General features: G+C 34.1%; 1 long non-coding RNA gene across 1 annotated transcript in view; it reads right to left on the bottom strand.

Moving 5' to 3' along the window:
* The window catches only part of LOC140848186 (uncharacterized), a 358,491-nt gene that overhangs the window by 5,448 nt on the left and 328,543 nt on the right, over positions 1-24,500 (bottom strand). The gene's annotated exons all lie outside the window — the stretch shown is intronic.

The following is a 24,500-nucleotide window of genomic DNA, read 5'->3' as shown; positions in this document are numbered from 1 at the left end:
GCAAATGTAAGGGTCTTTTCCTATTATTATCTAATATCAGTTAAAAAATATTTACAGAAATCTTTTGCTCAAGTAATTGAAAAAATTATTTAGGTTTTAGTCATAAGAGCTAGGTTTTTATTTGTTTTGTTTGTTTATTGGTTTCTTTATTTTGCTTTGTTCTTAGTCTTGCCTGAAGACATGGTTACCTAAAAAAGAAGAGATACCTAATTTTTATTTAACTTTTATTTCATATTTGCATACCATATTAGAAATAAAATAAGACCAAAAAATACTTCCTCAAAACAGAAAATCAGAAAATCCAAACCTGAGAAGCAAGCTTATTTCAGCATTAATTCAAGTGAGATGATGAAAACTGGATTTGGACATGGTGTGGTAGTGCTGAGGAAAACGAGAAAATGAGAGCATGTCAAGAGTATGTGGAACATAGCTAGAAACAAGTATCCTTTGCATATGCTTTGCTATGCATTCATTTACTCATATTTTCTCACAGATACCAAAACACTGTCCAAATCCAACTTTTTATGACTTAGGCTTAGGGGATCTCACTTTAAATCTATGATCAAAAACCTCACATGTTCATTGTCTGTATACTTTCTTAATTTTCCCATCAAGTCCCTTGGCTTTAACACTTATCTGTAGACAGATTGACTAATCTGTAAATTAGTATCTTCTATCCAAATCTTTCTAAATTTCACTTATATATCTAAGTGCTTACTAGACCACTCCATTTAGGTCTATCTCCAATTTGGCATGTTTAAAGTTGAACTGTTCTTTTCTTCCCCAGATGAAAACTTAATCCTTTTAGAATTTCCTAATATAAATGAATGGCAGTCAAAAATGATAATAAATAGCACTATATTAGTATCTCTTTCTTACTCTCCTCATCCAATCCATCATGAAATTCTACTGCCTCTGTCTTCAAAATATATTCTTAATCTGACCATTTATCATCACATCCACAGCTACTATCATGGAACAAAACACCAATTCTTCTTATTTAAGTACCCTCTTTATCAGTTGTCTACTCCCTCAATCTGAATGTGATCTTTACACAGCATCCAGGGACATTCTTTAATCTGCTTTGTAACTTCACTGTTTACTCAAAATGTTATGACTCCCATTTTCCAGTCTGTACAATGGCCTAGAGGGACCTGCAGTGTTTAATGTCCGGCATCTGTGCGCTTTGACCTTACCTCCCATTATCCTCCCCTCATTTTCTCTACTGTAGGCACAGCACACTGGCTCCCAACTTTGACTGATTGTTATTAAAATTCTGGGCTTCAGTCTGTTGGCCTTTCTCCTTCCTAGTACCTTTGCCTAATTTGAGTCTCCCCAATATCTACACAGTTATAGTTTTTCACTTCACATAATCCCTTTCTCAAATGTCATCTACACAAGAATTCTCATTCTGACAAGTTTTTTTTTTTCCATTTGTAGACTGCCATTGACGTTTCCCAAAGAGGGACTGACTGACTGTCCTCCTTAACTGGTTTTACTTTTACATCAATCCCCAGGCATTTATCACTTTCTAACTTATTGTGTAATTTTCTCAGTAAATATTACTTAGCTTCTGCATTTGCTTATTATCTCTCCCTTTTTACTAGAATAAAAGAGACCCTTATGTTTCCTTACTGATGGAGGAAAGTACCCAACATTTGGTGGATGATAAAAATTTGTAGAGTGAATGAATGAACAAATAGGTATCATAAATACTCAAAAACTATATGATAGAAGAATAAAGATATTTCTTAGCATAACATCAGGAACATGCTTTCCTTTCCCAATTTGTAGCTCCTAAATCTTCAGCCTGTCTGCCTTTTTTTTTTTTTTTTTAACCTCTGTTAACTCAGTCTTGGTTGAAGAGATCATCGTTTTTCATCTGGGCTACTTGAAACAGTCTTCTCTGGGTCTCCATTCTTTCACCTTTGCAGATAAAATAAACCTTTGAAAGCACACATCAGATCATGATACTTCTTTGGCTTCCAGTCTCTTAATAATGTCCCCATTACGAACTAAAAACTACTCATGTTTCTAAGATCACAGCCGACATAATTTGGCCCCTGCCTAACTCATCCATCCGCTCTCAAGAGCACTCATCCCCGTTCCACTTTTCACTATGATTCAGGTGCTGCAGTCTCCTTGCTGTTTTATGTACCAGTTTTCTGTCATAGGCCATAATACTTCTTGTTCATGCTTTGTGAAGAACTCTCTCCCAAGTTTTCTCTCTGATTCACTTTATATTTTTCATTTCTGAATTTATACCATTGGCTCCACCTCTGGTAAACTTGGCAGAACTGGTGCAGTATCTCAGCTAAAACAAGGTTTAGCACATTAGAAGATTCTTTATGCATGGGGTAGATACATGGAATATTTAGATTAGTAACAGGAATGTGACATAGGTGGGCCTCATTACAATGTCAATGTCGTGGACTGCATTCTTCATCTCTTCTCCTCCCATAATTACCATTTACAGTTCTCAAGTAAAATCTTATTCTAGTTGTGTTATCCTAGGTAAGTTGATTAAATAATTTATTATTTTTTTCCCATTTCAAAAATCATGTCTCATTTGAGCTTTTTTACTTTTTAGTATAAATATTTATATCCTGATGACATTCTTTCAAACACTTTGACCTAATTCTATAAAAATACTCACAATGTCTATATAAGGATTCAAAAATGACATCCAAAGAAGTACTTGTTTTGGAGAAGGTTCTTCACTGCCCACTTGAAAATTGCCTTTATAATAAACTTATGTATTTCTAGTTAGGTTTGAACATATTTTATAAATATATTGTTTTCTCACATATCTTGAGTTTTTGCTTTATCTTTTTACTACATTTGATTTTTAAGTGGAAAGCTATCTAAAAAAGCATAGGAAAGTGCCAAAAATAATGAGACAGCTATGGAGCCACTATTTATGTTATAAATGTTTTGTCACTCATTATTTGGTCAGTTGTTTAGGCCTGTTATTTTTTTACTTTTTTGGAATCAAAACATGTTTCACAGGTAAAGGCCCATCCAGCACCCACATTCTATAGGAGTTACTTGAAAATTTGTGTTTCTTTTCCCTGAATATTTTATATATTTGTCAAATATCTATGTAAGATAGTATATTTTTAAGTTTTCTTCTATTCTTTTCCATTTGAAATGAGAAATACAAAGAAAAAATTTTAAGAGGAGAATGAATTAAGATAATACTTTTTACTTTTATTTGACCTCTGTTTGTTTTGTACTGCAATTCAAATATGTGCATTTTTATTCTTTGCATGAATATGTTTTGAAAGCTCTTTGTACATTAGGGAAAGAAGTCAGTATTGTATTAAAAAAAAAGTTAGACCTTAAAATAAAGGCATGCATTGAATACGTATGAATTCAGTCAACAAATATTGAATAAGCACTGAATAGTGCTAGGAATATGATTTAAAGTACACTGGCATACACTGAAATGTGCACATACATACATACATACATATATATATATATACACATACATACATATTTATCATACTTTTCTGAATATAATTTTATCAATTTTATCACTGAAAAATATTGATTGCTACACTTTACAGTCTCATCAACAAAATATGATTATGCAGGAATACTGCATATTTACATTTAGCTCAGCTGGCAAAAAAAATACACTTTGCTGACAGTTAAACAATATTGTGACATGTTTATGGCTCAACAATGAGAACCAATTTGAGGCTGATAGAAATGCAAACTAGTCTGCAAGGACGCACCATTCATATTGCATGTTGATATTTTCAGACTCAGTATAGTTTATTTTACATCCCAGGAAAACCATGAGTTCATCTATCACCTGCTTAATGGTCTGCGGTAAACATTCAGGCCTAAAGGAGTGCTGAAAGCGCACATCAGCATAGGAAGGGCAAACAGACTTCTTCCAGGCAATGCCTTTCACACATCCTCTCCTCTTTGTGGATGTAAAGAGGAAATAAAATTGGAAAGGAAAAGTAGTAAAAATAAGAATGTGATAGATGATGATGGTGGTGATGATGAAGGTGAAGAGGGAGAACAAGGAGGAGGGAGAAGGAAACCAATAAATGCTGTAGATAAGTAGTCAGGCTATTGGTTTTTGATGCATGGATAAGATTCTTATCTCTGTCACTTATTAATTATGGGACTTCCGACAGGCAATTTAACTTCTTTGTGCCTCAGTTTACTTATTTTAAGATAAATTTATTAATCAGACCAGACTAGGGCTTTCTTAAAGGGAGTTTAGACATATAATGCATTTGGTATATTGCCTGGATTCACTTTTCCTGACACTGTTGAAATGTGACACTTCTACAAGCTCAAAGAATGATAATGAATGTGTTTATGGATATCAGACACATGAAATTTTGTTTTTGAAAAATAATAGTCCAAGGGGACAAATTTATTGATATGACACCCACCTCAAGGGGTATAGAGTGTCTCTGTATCTGAGTCTTTTATGCTTTCTTCTATTTTCTGCTTGCTAAATTGGGGAATCTTCTTTTCCCTTTTTCCATATTGTTGCTATTCTATATTTTTCTATCTTTTCAAGATAAACCACTTTAATTTAGCATCTAAGGGCAACAAAATCAAACCTTTTCTCATAGACTAGATTTTAAACTTTCTGGTTGTTGAAACTGTAACTGTTCACTCCAAATTTATGTTTTTTATTTTTTCAGCAATAGCTGAAAAAATCCAAACATTAATGGCACCCTTTCTATCTCAAAGACATATATAATATCTGACCTTTAGATTCAGAGATCAGGAAGATTTTGACCTTCATTTTGATGGGTCACAGGAATAGGAAAATCATTTTAAGTACTTTATTTTCAGCCCTATCCAAGGATCTCTGAATTTCCTTTGATTATAGTGGGGAAAGTATGATTCACCTGGAAGTCATCTCCGTCCCTCATCTCTAACGCCACCTTGAAAACTGCCAAGTACTGAGATCTGCCTACATTTCCATCATGAATTTCTAGACCACAAACTAGATAAGTCTGAGACAGTGTGTGACGTTCCAGCAACTTGGACAATGGTGTTTAACAGTGAGAGGATGAATGCCTTTCCCAATTTCATAACCAATTGAAGGCTCTTTAGCCCCTAGTTTGCTTCTCAGATCCTTCAAATCTTTCAGATTGCTGGTTTTATGAGATGAAAATTTGTTGTGTAATTACCCAAACTTTTGAAATGCCCTGAAAATAATGTTTAATTCTCTAATTCTTAAACAAGTAAAAGGAAAATAAGAAAAAGAAAAGCTATATGTATGTATTTTTAAAGTCTGTGATTGTCCAGGTGACAGACAGAACTAGAATATTCAATGGCAACGGAATTTTTTGTAATATTAAAAGCATTAAAGACTTTTGCCTTGTGTAAAATTTATGGCACAAGTAATAACATTAACCCATAATTTCTGTCAAATTTAATAAACTCCTTTTGGGAATATGTGGAGGAATTACTTACAATACATTCCTCAAATGTTTTTGCATATTTTCTGACCAAATTTATTGCCCAGCTTATGCAGCTTACAAAACAAAATTAAAAACAAGTGTGCTAACCTTTCCCAGTCACCATCTCCACCCCAGTAAGGGAAAGTGGGAACTCTGGATGATATAGAATGTTGAAGTTACTGATTTTGAAATGGCTTTTCTAAAATGTGAATATTAAAACATTGATTCCGCCAGATTAATAAAAGTATTTAGTAAAAATTCTTCCAGCCATCTCTCTATGGATAAGTAGAGCAAAAAAGATATTTAATATAACCATGATAGTGTTATCTTATACATCCTGAGTGAACATGCAGTAGTAGATGTATTTCATTTGAAATGAAATAGAAAAATTTGAAGAAAGTAAAAAAAAAAAAGTTTATTATATTTACTATACAGATCTTCATTGATTTCCAATGAGGTTATATCCCAATAAATCCATCATAATTTGAAAATACAGTAAGTAAAAAAATGAATTTAATACACCTACCTTACCAAATATCATAGCTTCGCCTAGGCTACCAAACATTCTCAGAACACTTACATTAGCCTACAGTTAAGCAAATCATCGAACACAAAGTCTATTTTACATAAAGTGTTGAATATCCCATGTAATTTAGTAAATACAGTACTGAAATTAGAAAAAGAATGATTTTAAGTGTATTGCTTGTTTACCTTCATAATCCTCTGACTGGGAACTACAGATAGCCAGTGCTGCCCAGCATCAAAGAGAGAGTATCATAGTGGACATCACCAGCCCCGTAAAAGATTAAAATTCTGAATTTGAAGTATTTCTCCTGAATATGCACTGCTTCTGCACCATCCTAAAGTCAAAAAATACTGTAGAACCATTCTAAGTTGGGGACCGTCTATATATACTTCATATACATTTAGGGACATGGATTATATTTGTTTTTCTCCCCTTTATGTCTATCATCTTCTCTGTAAGACCAACTTTTGTCTTTTTTTGTATTGATTGGAATCCATATTTCTTCCATATCCATTTATCCCATCAATTTTTATATTTTATGTAATATTTTGGTTCCAACTGGTATCTTTAGTTCAGAAAAATGTCAAAAACTTTGCTCAGAAAATTCATTCTTAATTTTAAAAGAACTCACTCAATATAGCATTTCTTTTACATAAATGTTCGCTAACTTTCATTTTTTCTTCTCTTACCTTTTTCCTTCTTACCTTTCTCCCTTTCATGATGGAGCATCATGCCATTTCTTTTCATTTTTCATATGGAAAATTCTTCCCAGAACTTTCAATTTTCTTTTAATTTTTACCATTTTATCTGGGCCCAGACTATCTTTCCTTTTGAGATAATATTTGGGGATTACTTTATATCTACTTTCATGCAGCTTAATTTGAGAAAAAGAATAGAAATTCTTTTTTGCTCTACGGGAATGTCGCTGGGAACCTAGGTTTAGCCATTTTTAGGAAATCCCATTCAACACTCAGCACCTCATCCCAGAATGACTCTGGTAAGTTTTGTCTTGCTCTCTATTTAGTACAGAACTCTAAAGGATGGTAACCCTTTAAACTCTCTCCAGTTTCTGATAAAGTCTTGCTGGTTTATATGGCATTTCCTCAGGTTGTTTTCTTAGACTTTTATTTCAACTACCTGCTTGCAAACTCAGTCTTTTTTTGGGGGGGTGGGAAGAGTAATAGGTTTTTGTCCATTCCTTTTCAGTAGTGTTTTGTGCCCTGCTGTCCTTATCCATACCTTGTTTTTCCCCTTCTGCCCTCCCTGACATTTATGGCATGAGGTTAAATGCATTTGCTGAATTGTCCTGACATTCTGACAGTTTTGTATCCCTCTGTCTTTCAATCACTTTGCTTGATATGATGACACTAAGTAATAAGACTTCAATGTACCCTTTTTCCTTAGAAGTCCCTCATCCATATATGTGGACATCAATAATTTATTCCTGATTTCAAGATGAACTACAAAAAGGTATTGCATACATGGATCCTGAAATGATAGTATATTATATCTAAAGTGCCAAATGAGTAGTAACTATTTAGCTTGATAGAAAGTAAAATTTTTAAATTTAGTTTTTTAAAAGAAATTTATGAATTATGAATTCACATCTGGACTTAAAGTGATAATCCCAGCAGTAAAAGTAATTTTACTTTTATTTACATTGCTTGATAAAAGTAAAATAAATACTATGTGTTCCACTTGAAAACATGCTTCAGAACAATTGGTAATATCTGCTTATTAGTAACGGGATGTCAGTGATTTAGATAGACAATACATAGACTTTGTCATCCAAAAAGTTAGCTTCTAGACACAGTAAACTCCAAGAAACCCCTTAGAAGAAACGTGTCTCCAAGACCTCCTTTCAAAACTGGCATAACTCATGCTTATAGAGCTAAGGAACATGTCAACACACAACTCACACCTTGTCAGAGGTGGAGCTGGAAGTCTATATATAAATCATTTCTTGAGTAATAGAGAGGAAAGAAATATACATAGCTAAATGTAGGAAAAGACAGAATATTACAGTATGTGTTTCCAAACTTAATATATAACTGAGTATCAAGGACCAAAATCTCATCTTTACAAAATTTGCATGTTAACTTCTTTTTAGTCATTGCTTCCAGCTAAACTTTGCCAGGAAATAAAAAGAAATTTCTAATATGCACAGATACAAATCAGCACTGATATAAAAAGCCCTTTCTAACATTAAAGAAGTAACTTATGAACTTCAATAAGTTGATCATGCCAGTATTCTTTCATTTTTCCTTTAAAAATATTTATTGCTTTCTTTTCTTTGTTAAAACAACTAATAATTTGATCAAACTATAATTATCCCCACATTTCTTATCTCAGTGAATTCTGGAGACAACAGATAATTTAGAGTAGAAATTATTCCAAGTTCTTAGACTTAACCCATGACTAATTTTTCTAAGGTGTTGTCCATATTGGGAATGAGCACAAGATTTCTGAACTCTGCTCTGCTGGCCTCATATTTTACTGGAACTAATACTGATTGAAAAAGGAACCAGACACACATTTATTCAGTTGTCACCATACTTAAATTCTTCTGGCCTCTTACCTGTAAATGTTCTTAGTATCATCCAAGGAAAGAACTAATCTTTTTGGCAAAGAAAGTGGTGTAAGCAACTTTATACCCCTACTTCTAGACCTGGCTTGCTGTAGAGAAGACTTAATCAGATTAATTTTTGCCCCAGTCTTGGACACCTGCATATGTTGTTTACAGCCACTGATTGAATAAGTAAACAAATCCTGGTAATTCGGAGAGAAGTACTAAAGAGTCAGTTGGGCTAAGGATATAAACATTAGCACCTACAGTGCATTATAGCTGTAATAATTCTAACAATTGATCTTCCTCTGCATGATTTCTATGTTTATATCTCAACCTGTGAATAAAAGTGGTGTTTTTGACTGAATTAGCTCCCAAGCTTAAGGTGATAAAAACATATATGCTGGTGCATCTAAAATAATATATAATGTAATTAAGCAACAGTGTCAAGGTAAAGAGAACTGTAAATGCATTGTTAAATTTAATTAGGAGTTATGACATTATCCTCATTTTAACCTAAGTTTTCTTTTAGGATTGAAATACTTACAATGAAATAAACTAACTGACTGTGCTTAATTATTATTTCTATAATAAATTATGGAAATTCATAGTATTTTGATATTTGTATTTTTGTAGATTATGTTTCATTAGGATATCAATCTACCAAGGGATTTAAAATAAAACAACACTTATTTTAAATAGGTTTTTAAATTAGGCTAAATATTTTGTTGCTATTAATTTTTTCCCAGAAAGATTAATTTCTCAATAACATCTTCATGTCATAGGGAGGTTTAGTTAGATGAGAATCCAAATGCATTCAGGAAGATAAAATACACATTAATTCATTGAGTAAGGAAAGGTTATTTACTTTTAGCATCTTTCAGTTTTCATTTGGTTCCTATTACATTGCTATAGTACACAGATATAAATAAACATCACATATAGCCTGGGGATTTTTAAATAAATAAAATTCAATGTAAATAATAGGTTTATACATAAAACAAATTCATTTCATTGGAGTTGTTAATTATCAATTTGATTTTGTCATTGGCTAATGCCCATTTTTTCCTTGTTTTTTGTTTATGTACAGCATCTATAAAAAATTGTTATGGTAACATTTCAGGTAAATTGGCAAAAAGCAAACTAGAAATAGTTGAAGATAATTCTGAATCAGAAAAGGTCTTGTTTGATAAATTCATGATATTTTGTTTCCTGGGTATGGTGGGCAGTCAAGGCTAAATCTTTTTCTCATAGGGCAATGTAGGTTTCTCAAAAGCATACTGTCACTATTTTTGCTTTAAGCATTCAGTGGTCTTTCCAATAGATAAAAATTTAAAAATGTGTTACATATACTTATGTGGGTACCAATTTTGATATTTCATTTCTTATTATTTCCCTACCTAAAGATTTCCATCAACATTTTGGGTAGTTGGCTCAGGTGATGAATTCTTTTGGTTACTCTAATATAATTATTTTATGTATGATCAAGTCCTTAAAAAGGCTTAAATATCTAAGTTTTAAGTCTAAAGACTTTAGACATAAGATCTTCATAAAATCTTTATACCACTTTCATTTTTTCCAAAATTCACTCAAGAGAATATTTATAGCTTTGTTTCTACTAAAGAAATTTATTTGTAGTTACAGATCTTATAACAAAGAAAACTGTGGCTTTACTATTTATTGAAGTTTTTTAAACATTAAGAAAAAAAAACAATACCGATTATCTCTAAATTCCTCCAGAAATTTTTAGAAGAAAAATCAATAGCTTCTGATATCAAAACCAGATAAAGACATAAAGGAAATAGAAAATTAAATACATTCATACATACATACACAAATTATTATAAAAGTTATATTGAAATAGGATAGTATTTAAAAACCCAATGGGTTTTGTGCAGGAATGAAAGATGAAAGGTCGGTTTAATACACCATATATATATATATATTTAACACACCATATATAACACAACAATATATATCACAATCCAAAAATCAAAAAATACATGATCACTTATGTAGATTTAAAGTCATTTGGCAATATCTAATACATTGTGTTTATTGACTGGGAGTTTCAATATTGTTTGAATATCAATTCTCCCCAAATTAATCTATAAACTCAGTGTAATCCCAACCAATATAACTGTAGCCTTTTTCTTTTTAGCAGCAGGCTGTTTTTCAAATTTATATGGAAATGTAAAAGATACCAACCAAGAAAAGTAACTCTAAAAAGATGAACAAAGTTGAAGCGCTTACCATACCTGATTCCAATATTTAATATAAAAATGCAGTAGTCAAGAGAGCATAGTAATGGTGCAAAGACAGATAGACTATTAATGGGACAGAGAAAAAGTCCAAAAATAGTCCCACACATATTAATGAAGCTAAATGATTTCAAATGGAAGGAAGGAGGAAGGAAGGAAGAAAGGAAGGAAGGAAGGAAGGAAGGAAGGAAGGAAGGAAGGAAGGAAGGAAGGAAAGAAGGAAGGAAGAAAGGAAGGAGGAAGGAAGGGAGGGAGGGAGGGGTAGGGAGGGAGGACACACCAAGTGTAGGTGAGAATGTGGATCTCTCATACATTGCTGGTGGGAATGTAGAACAGTTTAACAACCCTGCAAAGAGTTTCGCTGTTTCTTTAAAAACTTAAACATTCACCCATCATATGATCCAGCCACTGTATTCATTGGAGTGAAGACATATGTTCATATGAAGACTAGACAAGTATACTTATAGCAGCTTTTATTTGTAATAGCCAGAAAGTGGAAAAATTCAAATGTCTATTAGGTGAATAGATAAACAGATTGTGGTAAATCCATACATTGGAAAACTACTTAGCAATACAAAGGAACAAACTATTGATACTTGCAACTATATGAGTGAAACAAAATATCAGACTGGGTAAAAAAGTCAGCAAAAGGGATACTACTCTATTAGTTAAAATTTTAGAAAAGATAAACTAGTCATAGTGACAGTTATGTAAGGTTGGGATGACGATGGTGGTAAAAAGAAACAAGAAGGAGGAATTATAAAGGGGCATGAATAAATTTTTGGGTTGACAGATATGAAATATTTTCATTATGTTCATTAATTGCAGTGGGTATGCACATATAAAAATTGATCAATTTTAGACTTTAAATATTTTCAATTTATTGTGTGTCAAACATTTTAATAAAGTTCTAAAAGGAAAAAAATGATAAAAGGCAAAGTGAATAAAAGAATTCTTATATTCATTCAGCATCTCTCTTAGTCTCTTTTGTTCCTCCTTTAACTCAACAAACATACATGTAAAGGAGACATCAATGTCACTGGAATCAGGAAGAACTGGAAGGGATTCCCATTTATTCCTCTCACTTGTTGGTATTTTAAAAATTAACTTGACCTCCCTAAACCTGTTTTTCCAACTTTATATAAATATGACTCTGCTTTTCCAACTAATATATGAAAAAAATCCACCACAAATAATTGTTAAAAAGTTATAACAAAATAATTTACATAAGACATCCTGCTCACACTAAACTGAGTAAATTTTATGCCAGTCTGCTTTTCCAATGTGATAAGCAAATTTAATTATTTGTTAGTGATACTTTCATGATTTGAATTCCTTCCAAATACTGTTCTGTAATCCGTGAAAAATGTCTTTCCAATTTCAGTATGTCTATTTCAGTTACATACCATTATCCAACTAGAAAAGGAGATTAATGAAAAGCCACTTCTACTCTTCAGAGAAATGTAAGCTCGAGAATGGAAATTTTAGGTTAGTAAATACAAAGCATTTTAAATATGAAACTTATATACCTCCATGGGTTCAAATTTATTTTAATTACATTGAAAATGACTTTCCTGCCTGTATGTCCACACCCAAATCAATCTAATGTATAGTTAGCTTTATAGTTCAGGAAGACATTGGAGTAATTGTTACATGAATAACACTTAACAATTTGAGATCTTATCATACATGTTAAAATTATTAAAGTAAAACTCTGGACCTTTAATCACTATTATTACAAAGAGAATTGTGGTATGTGAGTGCATAAAATGTAAATGAGCTAAATAAAAGTAATTACAAAGGAAAAACTCCAAATAAGCACAGTTAGTTTGAATACAGTCTTTTTAGTTCAGGATTACTTTGCACTGAAAGAGCACAAATAAGATTTCCTCCTTCTGGTCATATTGATATGAAATTTCATCTATAATTCTCAAAGGAAATGTGCCCTTGTTAGTGAATACTTTGCATTCCCTTTCTTGATTTACCTCAATAAACTGAAAATCCAAATGGATTACTCTCAACAGAAGAAACTCATCTAAAGCAGGAATATAAAATAGCTGTTAAGTAATCCTTGAACTTAAAATGCTTAAAATCATGAGTGTGTGTAAATTAAGGGCTATAAGGTGAATGATATTCTCAAACAAGTTCTGAAATATTTAACTGTCACTGGTAATAATTTATAAAGAGGGTATGTAGACATTTGCCTGATAGATCTGAGGGGCATGTTAATGGAGTACAATGAAGACAGATAGCTCCATTCTGGTTCCTCTGAGCAGACAGCCACCTTATGAAGCACTTCTGGGCCAAAGCACATCAATCTCGCCATGATGGCTGCTCAGATTAGACAGCAAGGCACACTCCTGTGAATCTTAAAAGGCCATTTCTGTCTCTTGTGAAGTTGTTTAACTTTGTTTTCATTTTATGGAGCCTGGCTGAGCTGTAACACACACAGGATTTGACAGATAGACTTATATAAAATATCTGGGAAAGTGTGATTTTTACTGAAACATAAATTACAAATTTTGTGGAATAAACTGAACTTGGCGTTAACTTGAGATACTGTAAGATGGTATTTATTATTTATTACATTTTTCATATATCATTTATAGGTGGATTCATATTTTTGTGACATTATTTGATTTCTTACAATTTAGAATGTGATACCTGACAGTAGGAAGGCAAACTTTGCACAATACATGTTTAATTATTTTAAAACCTAATTTATATGGTTTATGAAGCACTCAAAATTATTAATATACCCCAAGGAAAACATCAAATAACTGTTCCTGGACAGTCCATAAGATGATGATTCGATATGCTAAAAGTAACCCACCAAATGCATTGCTATCATTTTTTATTCAGTATCATGCCCAACAGTGACATAACACAAAATGTGGTTTCCTGTAGTTTCCAGAAATGATTTGTTTCTAAGATTTGTAAACCTGCAACAACATAAAGTCAAAGTAAACAATATCAATGTTCAAACTATGTCCATAAATTTACATCTAAAAACAGGTGCAATCTATTATTAAAGATACCATCAGCAGAATATCAGACAGAGCTGCTCAGAAATCATATAATGGCTTTTGTTTGATTGTTTCTTTTGACTTTTAAACACAATTGGTCAAACTAAATCAGTATAAACATGCTCTTTTTAAAATACTACTACAAAATTTAAACACTCAAGACTCAAGGCCTTTACCATTCGTTTTGTGACTCCCACTTAAGGGACGGTTCCTGGGTGAATGATGATTCCCAGAGAATGACAATGACCTTCACAGGATGATTTTTGTATTCCCCAACGTTTCATCACCTATCAGTACCTAGTGTCATTGGCCCAGCCCTGGCCTTCACTACTCACCCTCTATGTACAAGGGTTTCTTAAACTGTCAGACTCACACCCATCTCAGTTTCTAGTGCATTTGAAGCCTAAAGCAGTAAGTGCCTAAACTGACCACACTTCCCCTTTTCTGGCAGGTCATTAATACCTCTTCCTTTTATTATCCTGACTTAGGACACAGTGCTCCGGGCATGATCAGCAGCCCTGACATGAAATACATCAGTGGAAGAGCAGATGCACTCTGTCCTCTCAGCTTCAGTCCAGCCTTACATCAGTTTCTACTCTTATACTGGGATTCCTTAATCCCCAATTCAGAGACCTAAGTAAATTCTATTTTCTTACCTCTTCTTGAATATCTATACAGTAACTAAACTGCTGCCTTGTTTCTTGTGAATGTGAGAGCCTATCAGGACCTCTCCTTTCACAGTGGTTAGAACCCAGTCTCCCTATATTTGGCAATGTCTGCCTGGGAACAACCTCCAAAATATCAAATTCTATCTGACAAGACTTTGACACATCACCAAACCCATCTGACTTCTCCCCATCTGGGAAATGCTCTTTGAACCTCTAGTGTCGACCATTAGTATCTTAAACGGAGCATAATTGCTTCCTCCCCAAGCAACATCCACCTGAGTGTGTCATTTTATGTGATTCATGTGATAATTAGATTAGTTTGATGGCTGTCTCTTCCATGAGCTCAAGGAATTGTGTGTTTCAGCTCCCATATTCTCCAGAAATTATTAGGACAGTACATGGCACATGCTAGGTGTTACATGAAAGTCTGATGAAACAATAATAATAATATTAACTCTAGGACCTTAATATTAAGGTCCAATAAGAACAGTATCTGTGGGAGAGGGCTGCTGAAAGAAGCTGTCTGTGCCTTTCGTATCGACCACTGTCCAACTACAGCATACATGAATGGAGAATCAAGGGGAGCAGGGAAAAAACCCAGAACTCTATTCCTTCTACTCACCCTAGATGTTCTGAAAGATTAAGCAGCATAAATGGAAATCAAACTCTCAAAGAGCAGGACTAAGGGTTCATATTCAAAGACACCTATTGGGCCATATTTTCAAGAAGTTGGGTTTTAAATGGAATAAAAAAAAAAACAAGAAAAGTCCCACTTCCACTTAGAGACAGAAGAGAAAACTGCTTCCCTTCTAACAGTAAGAAAAACCTGGATGTCATACGAAACTGTAGCTTTTCCTAGACCTATTAGAGATGATTAAGGAGAATTAATCATTTCTTGCCATCTCTGCCATTACATCTGATGTTTTGGAGAATTCATATTTTATAAATATACTGTTAGAAAAATCATGAAATATGGGTATCTACTCATTTAACTGAATACATCCCTCAGGAAACAAAAACAGAGTTATGCCATACAGAAAAAAAAAGGCTTTTTAAAGACCTTGGTTACATGAAATATGTAACACATAAGATATAATGCATAGCATGTAAAATTAATATATGTGATATACAGCTCATAATATGTAATACATGATGAATCCAAGTCATGTTGTATTAACAACACTATGCCCTGAAAACATGTAATTTATTTCTCTCATTAATGGGCACCTTTTTGGCCTGGTATATTTTTCTGGGTTATGGCAGAAAACAGATCATCTTTTCCAAACAGTCAATTGAGAAGAGTTTTAGGGCTTAGAGTTGCCTTTCACAACACCCCTGAAGGAACAGGTCCAACAAGGCCCTACCTGTGGAAGAGGGCTGCCCAGAGGAGGCTGTGCCTTTAGAGCTGGGCCACTGACAATGGCAGTGTACAGAAGGGAGACTCAAGGGCAGCAGGGAAATACAAACAACTCTCTGCCCCTGTATCAGTCAACTGGGGCTTTTGATCCATGCATGTACATATCTGCTGTTCTCCGAGGATATTCTAATTGCCTTTTCTTGTAAGAACACTAGTCAGACTGGATTAAGGTCCACTCTAAGGGCCTCACTTTAACTTAATTACCTCTTTAAAGGCCTTATGTTCAAATTCAATCACATTCTGAGACATTAAAAGCAATGGTTCAATGCAGGAATTTTGTGGTGACACACAGTAAGTCCATAATATAGTCTAATCCATTACTACATCTGATTGGCTAAAGCCACCTAGAGGCCAGAGGGCACAAAAACTCTGTATGCAATTCAGTGAGGTCAGCCTTCTGGATAACCTCCTGGAGGTCAACAGGGTTATGTGGAGGGGTATGGGGATGAAAAATATCCATCACACCTGGGCAACACTTTCTTCATTTGTACTGGCAAAATATAAAACAAAGTAATTACTTTTATTATAAAAGATTAAAATATTATCAACAAAACTTTTCATTAAATTAGTCTAGTAAAACTGTGGTTATTTCCATGTCAAACATCCCAATGTCTCCATTCATTCACAAACTATAGAGCTCTATAAATTTTCTTCTGCAAGCCCTCTGCAAACTATGGAGAGAAACTAAGCCTGCCTATGAATTAATCTCAGAATTGCAGCCTCTGGATCTGAGAGAATAAATTTCTGTTGTTTAGGCCACCCAGTCTGTGGTATTTTGTTATGGCAGCTCTAGAAAATTAAAACAAATAATTTATAAGAAATAAATTATTTCCAAATTTTCTAAATGTTAGGTAGATGTAAACATAGACATTCATGATAGAATATTTTATAACTTTCACATTAGCATAATTTAGAAATCTTAAAAATGATAAGTGTTGGAAAGAATATGAGGTACTATTGCATAAGTCATTGATGATGCTGTAAATCAATAAATTTCTTGCCTATTTCTACTCTAAGTCTAGGTCATTTTCATAATTAGGATTAGCATTACAATTGTATGTAAATGTATATCCTGCTTTAAACATTACAAATAAATTAATTTTGTAATTAAATGTTGTTGTAAATATCATTTCAACTATTTCCTGATGTTCATTTAAGTAGATTTCATGTAATTACTTAAACAATCAGATAGATTTTAAATCTAGATTATATTCTGTCCTTTTTTTAATGATCATTGGCAACACTGCAGTGAACATTTTTCTATATAAAACTTTGCATGTAGGTTGTTTCTTTTAGCTAGATTCATAAACATAGAAATGTTGGGTCAATAAATATAAACATTTTAAAGCATCTTGAGGTAGACTGTTAAAAGAATTTGTAGAAGAATGATACTAATTTACAGTCCTTTCCTATGTGTATGATTATTTCTCTGCCCCCAACAAAAATAGGCCTTTTGTCTGTTTCTGGTAAGACTGATTCTACATTTTGCCTTGGCAAAATAGAACAACTTTCCTAAAAATAACACCTATGGGTTTTTTAAATAATAAATTATCATGTAAGAAAATAAAATTAAATGTCCTTTATTTCTTAACCACACTAAAAGCCTCTAAACACTGGAGTAATTTTATCATCATGTTTTACTTTAAAAATAAAAAATTTCATATTTTCAATTTTCAGGTTAGGCATTAAATTTAGGAAATTAATATAATTATTTTATATTTTCAGCAACAACACCTATAAATTTTACAAAACATCTGGGGAAAAAAAGTTATAATTATTTGTCCAATTACCATACTTTGTTCACAATATCTAACAGACAGTCTTACTTTTGGAAATGTAATGTCTGTGAGAGCTAAGATAAGTTTTGTGGAAATATAACTCTTACCTGCATTTTTATTTGAGGGACTAAAATAGCCTACTAACAACTACCTCTTTAAAAGTTGCAAACTTTCATTATCTCCATTATGATCCTGACATTCAATTCATAAAATTTTACTTATATCATGTCAGATAAGTTCAAATGTCCTGTACTCATGGACTCCTGCTGTTTTTTGCTGATTTTCATATTTAGTTGATTATGGACTTTAAGACTATTTTACTTTTGAAAGCTTGTCTATCAGCACCTAAAGGTTAGTCTGAAAGTAAAGTAATCTAATTGTATCTGAAATAAATAGATAAGCTTCCAAGTAATTGCCTGATTTATAATCAGTTAATTAAAAATACTTGTTATAAAGCATTTTATCCCATGTTTTATATAGTTTCCATTTTGCTTTGCAAGCATACATAGAGTCTCTTAAATTCCAGATATTCAATTAAAGTCCTCTTTTAAATTGTTCATCTAAATACTTAACATGAAACATTACACTTTAATCACAATGAGTAAAGTCTCTGTGGTACAATTCTTTCACTGAAGATACAAGGAAAATTATTTTCCTAGGTGTAACTAATTCTCTACAGAGCTTATTTTTGGTATGCTTTATTACAGTTGTCAAAAACTATGAGCCCCCTGAATTGGTTTGCTATTGTTATTTGTCTTGATATCACCTTAGGGGCGGTAATTTATTCAGATTTGGGTAAGCTATTCCCACACCTGATTAAAAAAACACACAAACATACTGTTTGTCTTGCTTTTTCTGTTTTCTATTTTGTTTCTTTAGACATTTCCAGAAATGAAATTACTGGAGCATATGGTATTTCCATTTTTTTTTTAACTTTTGAGAACCATATATGCTGTTTTCCATAGTGGCAGAACCAATTCACATTCCCACCAACAGTGTAAGAGGGTTCCCTTTTCTCCACACCCTCGCCAGTGCTTGGTCTTTCATACCTTTTGTATAGTGCCCGCCCATTCTGGTCGGTGTGAGGTGATGTCTCAATCATGATTTTGATTTTCGTTTCCCTGATGATTAGTGATGCACAAAATCTTTTCATGTGTCTATTGGCCATTTGTATGTCTTCTTTGGAAAAATGTTTAGTCAAGTCCTCTACCCATTTTTTAATTAGGTTATTTGTGTTTTTGGTGTTGAGTCCTAGAGTTCATATATTTTTGATGTTTACCCTTTAATGGGTGTATCATTTACAAATATATTCTTCCATAGTATAAGTTGACTTTCTGTTTCGTTGATGATTTCCTTTACCATACAGAAGCTTTTTAGTTTGATGTAATCCTACTTATTTTTGCTTTTGTTTCCTTTGCCTAGGGAGATTTCTCCAGGAAAAAAACTACTCATGTTTATGTCTAAGAGATTTTTGCTTATGTTTTCTTCTAAGAGTTTTATGGTTTCATGTCTTATACAGTCCATTTCAAGTTTACTTTTGTGTATGGTGTTAGGGAGTAATAGTTTCATTCTTGCATGTAGTTGACTAGTTTTCCCAACATTTACTGAAGAGGCTGTCTTTTCCCTATTAAATATTACTGCCTCCTTTGCCATATATTAATTGGTCTTATATGTGTGGATTTATTTCTGGATATTTATTCTGTTCCATTTATCTGTGGGTTTGTGCTTGTGCCAGTACCATACTATTTTGATTACTGTAGCTTTGTACTATAACTTGGAATCATGAAGTGTGATACCCCCAGCTTTGTTCTTCTTTCTCAAAATTGCTTCAGTTATTTGGGCTCTTTTATGATTACATATAAATTTTATGGTTATTTGCCCAGTTCACTGAGAAATGTCATTGATATTTTGACAGGGATTGCACTGAATCAGCAAACTGCTTTGGGCAGGATGGTCACTTTGACAACATTAATTCTTCCTCTACATGAGTGTGCTAAAGATTTACATTTATTTGTATCATCATCAAATCTTTGATTAGAGTGTTAGAGTTTTCAGAGTACAGGTCTTTACCTCCTTGGTTAGGTTCATTCCTAGGTATTTAACTCCTTTTGATGCAATTAAATGGAATTGCTTTACTGATTTCTTTTTGCTAGTTTGTTGTTTATATATAGGGATACAACAGCTTCCTGAATATTGATATTGTATCCTGCAATTTTCCTGATTCCAGTTATTAGTTCTAATGATTTTTTTGGTGGAGTCTTTAGGGTTTTCTATACACAGTACCATACCATCTGTAAATAGTGACAGTCACTACTTTCACTTCTTCCTTACCAATGTGGATGCCTTTTACCTCTTTTTTTTCTGATTGTCATGGCTAGGACTTTCAGTACTATGTAGATAAAAGTGGTAAGAGTGGACATCCTTGTCTTGTTCTTGATCTTAGAGGAAATGCTGTCAGCTTTTTCCCACTGAGTATAATGTCGGCTCTGGGTTTGTCATATACGGCCTTTATTACATTGAGGTACATTCCCTCTATACCCATTTATTGACAGTTTTTATCATGAATGGATTTTGAATTTTGTTAAATGTTTTTTAGCATCTATTGAGATGATATGGTTTTTATCCTTTTTTTATTGTTCATGTGGAATATCATAGATTGATTTATGAATATTGTATCATCCTTGCATCACTGAACTAAATTCAACTTGGTAATAATACATGATCCTTTTGATGTATTTTTTTTAATTCAGTTTACTAGCATTTTGTTGAAGAGTTTGCATTTGAGTTTATCAGGGATTTTGGTTTGTAATTTTCTATTTTGTAGTGTCTTTTTCTGGTTTCTGTATTAGAGTGATGTTGGCCTCATAGAATGAGTTTGGAAGTATTCCCTTTCCTTCTACTATTTGGAATTCTTTAAGTAGTATGGATATTAGCCCTTCCTTAAATGTTTGGTAGAATTCAGCTGTGAAGCCAACTGCACTGGATCTTTTGTTTGTTGGGAGTTCCTGATTACCAATTAAATTTTGCTATTGTAATTTGTTCAGATTTTCTGTTTCTGCCTGGGTTAGTCTATGAAGATTGTATATTTATAGGAATTGGTCCATTTCTTCTAGGTTGTCCAATTGATTTTCATGTAATTTTTCAGAGAATTCTCTAAAAATTATTTGTATTTCGGAGGTGGAGCCAAGATGGCGGTGTGAGTAGGACACTGGGACTCTCCTCCCAAAAACATATATATTTTTGAAAATACAACAAATACAACTATCCCTAAAAGAGAGACCAGAAGACACAGGACAACAGCCAGACTACATCCACACCTGTGAGAACCCAGTGCCTGGTGAAAGGGGTAAGATACAAGCCGCAGCCTGGCGGGACCCGAGGCCCCTCACCCCAGCTCCCAGCAGGAGGAAAGAAGTCAGAGCGGGGAGGGAAAGGAAGCCCAGGACTGCTAAACACCCAGCCCTAGCCATCCGCACCAGAGCGCAGACACACAGTGCATGCACAGGGTGCTGGAAATTAGGGAAGCAGGACAGTAAGACCAGTGCCTCTGGGACAAAGAAAAGCGAGTGCTTTTTGAAAGTCTTAAAGGGACAGGGACCCCACAGCTGGACAGAAGCATTCCGGGTCACAGCCCTGCAGCTGGAAATTCCAGGGAACTCCGGGTGCACTAAATCCCTGGGCAACAGCTCTGAGACCCCTCATGGAGATAAACAGCCAAACAGCCCCCCATCCATTACCTCTCTGGGGCTCCGCCATAGCAGAGCAGCAGCCGGAGGCTGGCCACACCCGCAGCAAGGGAGCTTCCTCCACACTGGCCAGGCAAGATACAGAGACCCAGTCTACACGCAATTGACCAACACAAGCCACTAGGGGTCGCAGTTGTCCCATTAAAGAAAGGGCAGGAGCAAGTGGAAAGAGTCTTGGCTCTCCCAGTTGACAGATGAGTCAATAGCACACCACTGCACCTATCAACATAAAAAGGCAAAAAAATTTGATCCACACAAGACTAACACAGACAGCTTAACAGCTTCTACATCTTCCCCTGAGAAGGAATGTGTGGAAATAGATTTAACCAGTCTTCCTGAAAAAGAATTCAAAACAAAAGTTATAACCATACTGACGGACTTGCAGAGAAATATGCAAGAACTAAGGAGGAAGAATACAGAAATAAAACAAGCTCTGGAAGGTCTTCAAAACAGAATGGATGAGATGCAAGAGACCATTAATGGACTAGAAAACAGAGAACAGGAACACAGAGAAGCTGATGCAGAGAGAGATAAAAGTATCTCCAAGAATAAAAGAATATTAAGAGAACTGTGTGACCAATCGAAGTGGAACAATATCCACATTCTAGAGGTACCAGAAGAAGAAGAAGAGAGAAAAAGGGAAAGAAAGTGTCTTTGAAGAAATAATTGCTGAAACTTCCCCAAACTAGGGGAGGAAATGGCCTCTCAGACCACAGAGGTACACAGAACTCCCATGACAAGGGATCCAAGGAGGGCAACACCAAGACACATAATAATTAAAATGGCAAAGATCAAAGACAAGGACAGAGTATTAAAGGCAGCCAGAGAGAAAAAAAAAGATCACCCACAAAGGAAAAGCCATCAGGCTATCATCAGACTTCTCAACAGAAACCCTAAAAGCCAGAAGAGAATGGCATGATATACTTAATGCAATGAAACAGAAGGGCCTTGAACCAAGAATACTGTATCCAGCACGATTACCATTTAAATATGAAGGAAGGATTAAACAATTCCCAGATGAGCAAAAGTTGAGTGAATTTGCCTTCCACAAACCACCTCTACAGAGCATCTTACAGGGACTGCTCTAGATGGGAGCACTCCTAAAAAGAGCACAGAACAAAACACCCAGCATATGAAGAATGGAGGAGGAGGAATAAGAAGGGAGAGAAATAAAGCGAGTTTTTATAATAGCTCAATAAGCGAGTTAAGTTAGACAGTAAGATAGTAAAGAAGCTAGCCTTGAACCTTTGGTAAGCACAAACTTAAAGCCTGCAATGGCAATAAGTACATACCTTTCAATAAGCACCCTAAATGTAAATGGACTGAATGCACCAATCAAAAGACACAGAGTAATGGAATGGATAAAAAAGGAAGACCCATCTATATGCTGCTTATAAGAGAATCACCTCAAACCCAAAGACATGCATAGACTTAAAGTCAAGGGATGGAAAATGATATTTCATGCAAACAACATAGAGAAAAAAGCATGTGTTACAATACTAGTATCAGACAAAATAGATTTCAAAATAAAAAAAGTAACAAAAGATAAAGAAGGACATTACATAATGATAAAGGGCTCAGTCTACCAAGAGGATGTAACCATTATAAATATATATGCACCCAATACAGGAGCACCAACATATCTGAAACAAATACTAACGGAATTAAAGGAGGAAGTACAATGCAATGCATTCAATTTGGGAGACGTCAACACACCACTCATTCCAAAGGACAGATCCACCACACAAAAAATAAGTAAGGACACAGAGGCACTGAACAACACACCAGAATAGATGGACCCAATAGACATCTACAGAACTCTACATTCAAAAGCAACAGGACACACATTCTTCTCAAGTGCACGTGGAACATTCTCCAGAATAGACCACATACTAGGCCACAAAAAGAGCCTCAGTAAATTCAAAAAGATTGAAATCCTACCAACCAACTTTCCAGACCACAAAGGCATAAAACTAGAAATAAACTGTACAAAGAAAGCAAAAAGGCTCACAAAAATATGGAGGCTTAACAACATGGTCCTAAATACTCAATGGATCAATGCCCAAATTAAAATGGAGATCCAGCAATATATGGAAACAAATGACAACAACAACACAAAGCACAAACTACTGTGGGATACAGCAAAATCAGTCTTAAGAGGAAAGTATATAGCAATCCAGGCATATTTAAGGAAGGAAGAACAATCCCAAATGAATGGTCTAATGTCACAATTATTGAAATTGAAAAAAGAAGAACAAATGAGGCCTAAGGTCAGCAGAAGGTGGGACATAATAAAGATCAGAGAAGAAATAAATATAATTGAGAAGAATAAAACAATAGCAAAAATCAATGAAACCAAGAGGTGGTTCTTTGAGAAAATAAAATAAGCCTCTAGGCAGACTTATTAAGAGGAAAAGAGAGTCAACACACATCAACAGAATCAGAAAGGAGAAAGGAAAAATCACGACAGATCCCACAGAAATACAAAAATTATTAGAGAGTACTATGAAAACCTATATGCTAACAAGCTGACAAACCTAGAAGAAATGGACAACTTCCTAGAAAAATATAACCTTCCAAGACTGACCCAGAAAGAAACAGAAAATCCAAACAGACCAATTACCAGCAACGAAATTGAAGTGGTAATCAAAAAACTACCAAAGAACAAAACCCCTGGGCCAGATGGATTTACCTCGGAATTTTATCAGACATACAGAGAAGACATAACACCCATTCTCCTTAAAGTGTTCCAAAAAATAGAAGAGGAGGGAATATTCCCAAACTCATTCAATGAAGCCAACATCACCCTAATACCAAAACCAGGCAAAGACCCCACCAAAAAAGAAAACTACAGACCAATAACCCTGATGAACATAGACGCAAAAATACTCAACAAAATATTAGCAAACTGAATTCAAAAATATATCAAAAGGATCATACACCATGAACAAGTGGGATTCATCCCAGGGATGCAAGGATGGTAAAACATTTGAAAATCCATCAACATCATCCATCACATCAAGAAAAAGAAAGACAAAAACCACATGATCATCTCCATAGATGCT

Source organism: Manis javanica, chromosome 3 (assembly GCF_040802235.1).
Source record: "Manis javanica isolate MJ-LG chromosome 3, MJ_LKY, whole genome shotgun sequence".
NCBI classification, from domain to species: domain Eukaryota; kingdom Metazoa; phylum Chordata; class Mammalia; order Pholidota; family Manidae; genus Manis; species Manis javanica.
The sequence above is the reverse complement of the archived record's forward strand: the minus strand, read 5'-3'. Positions and strand labels throughout refer to the sequence as shown.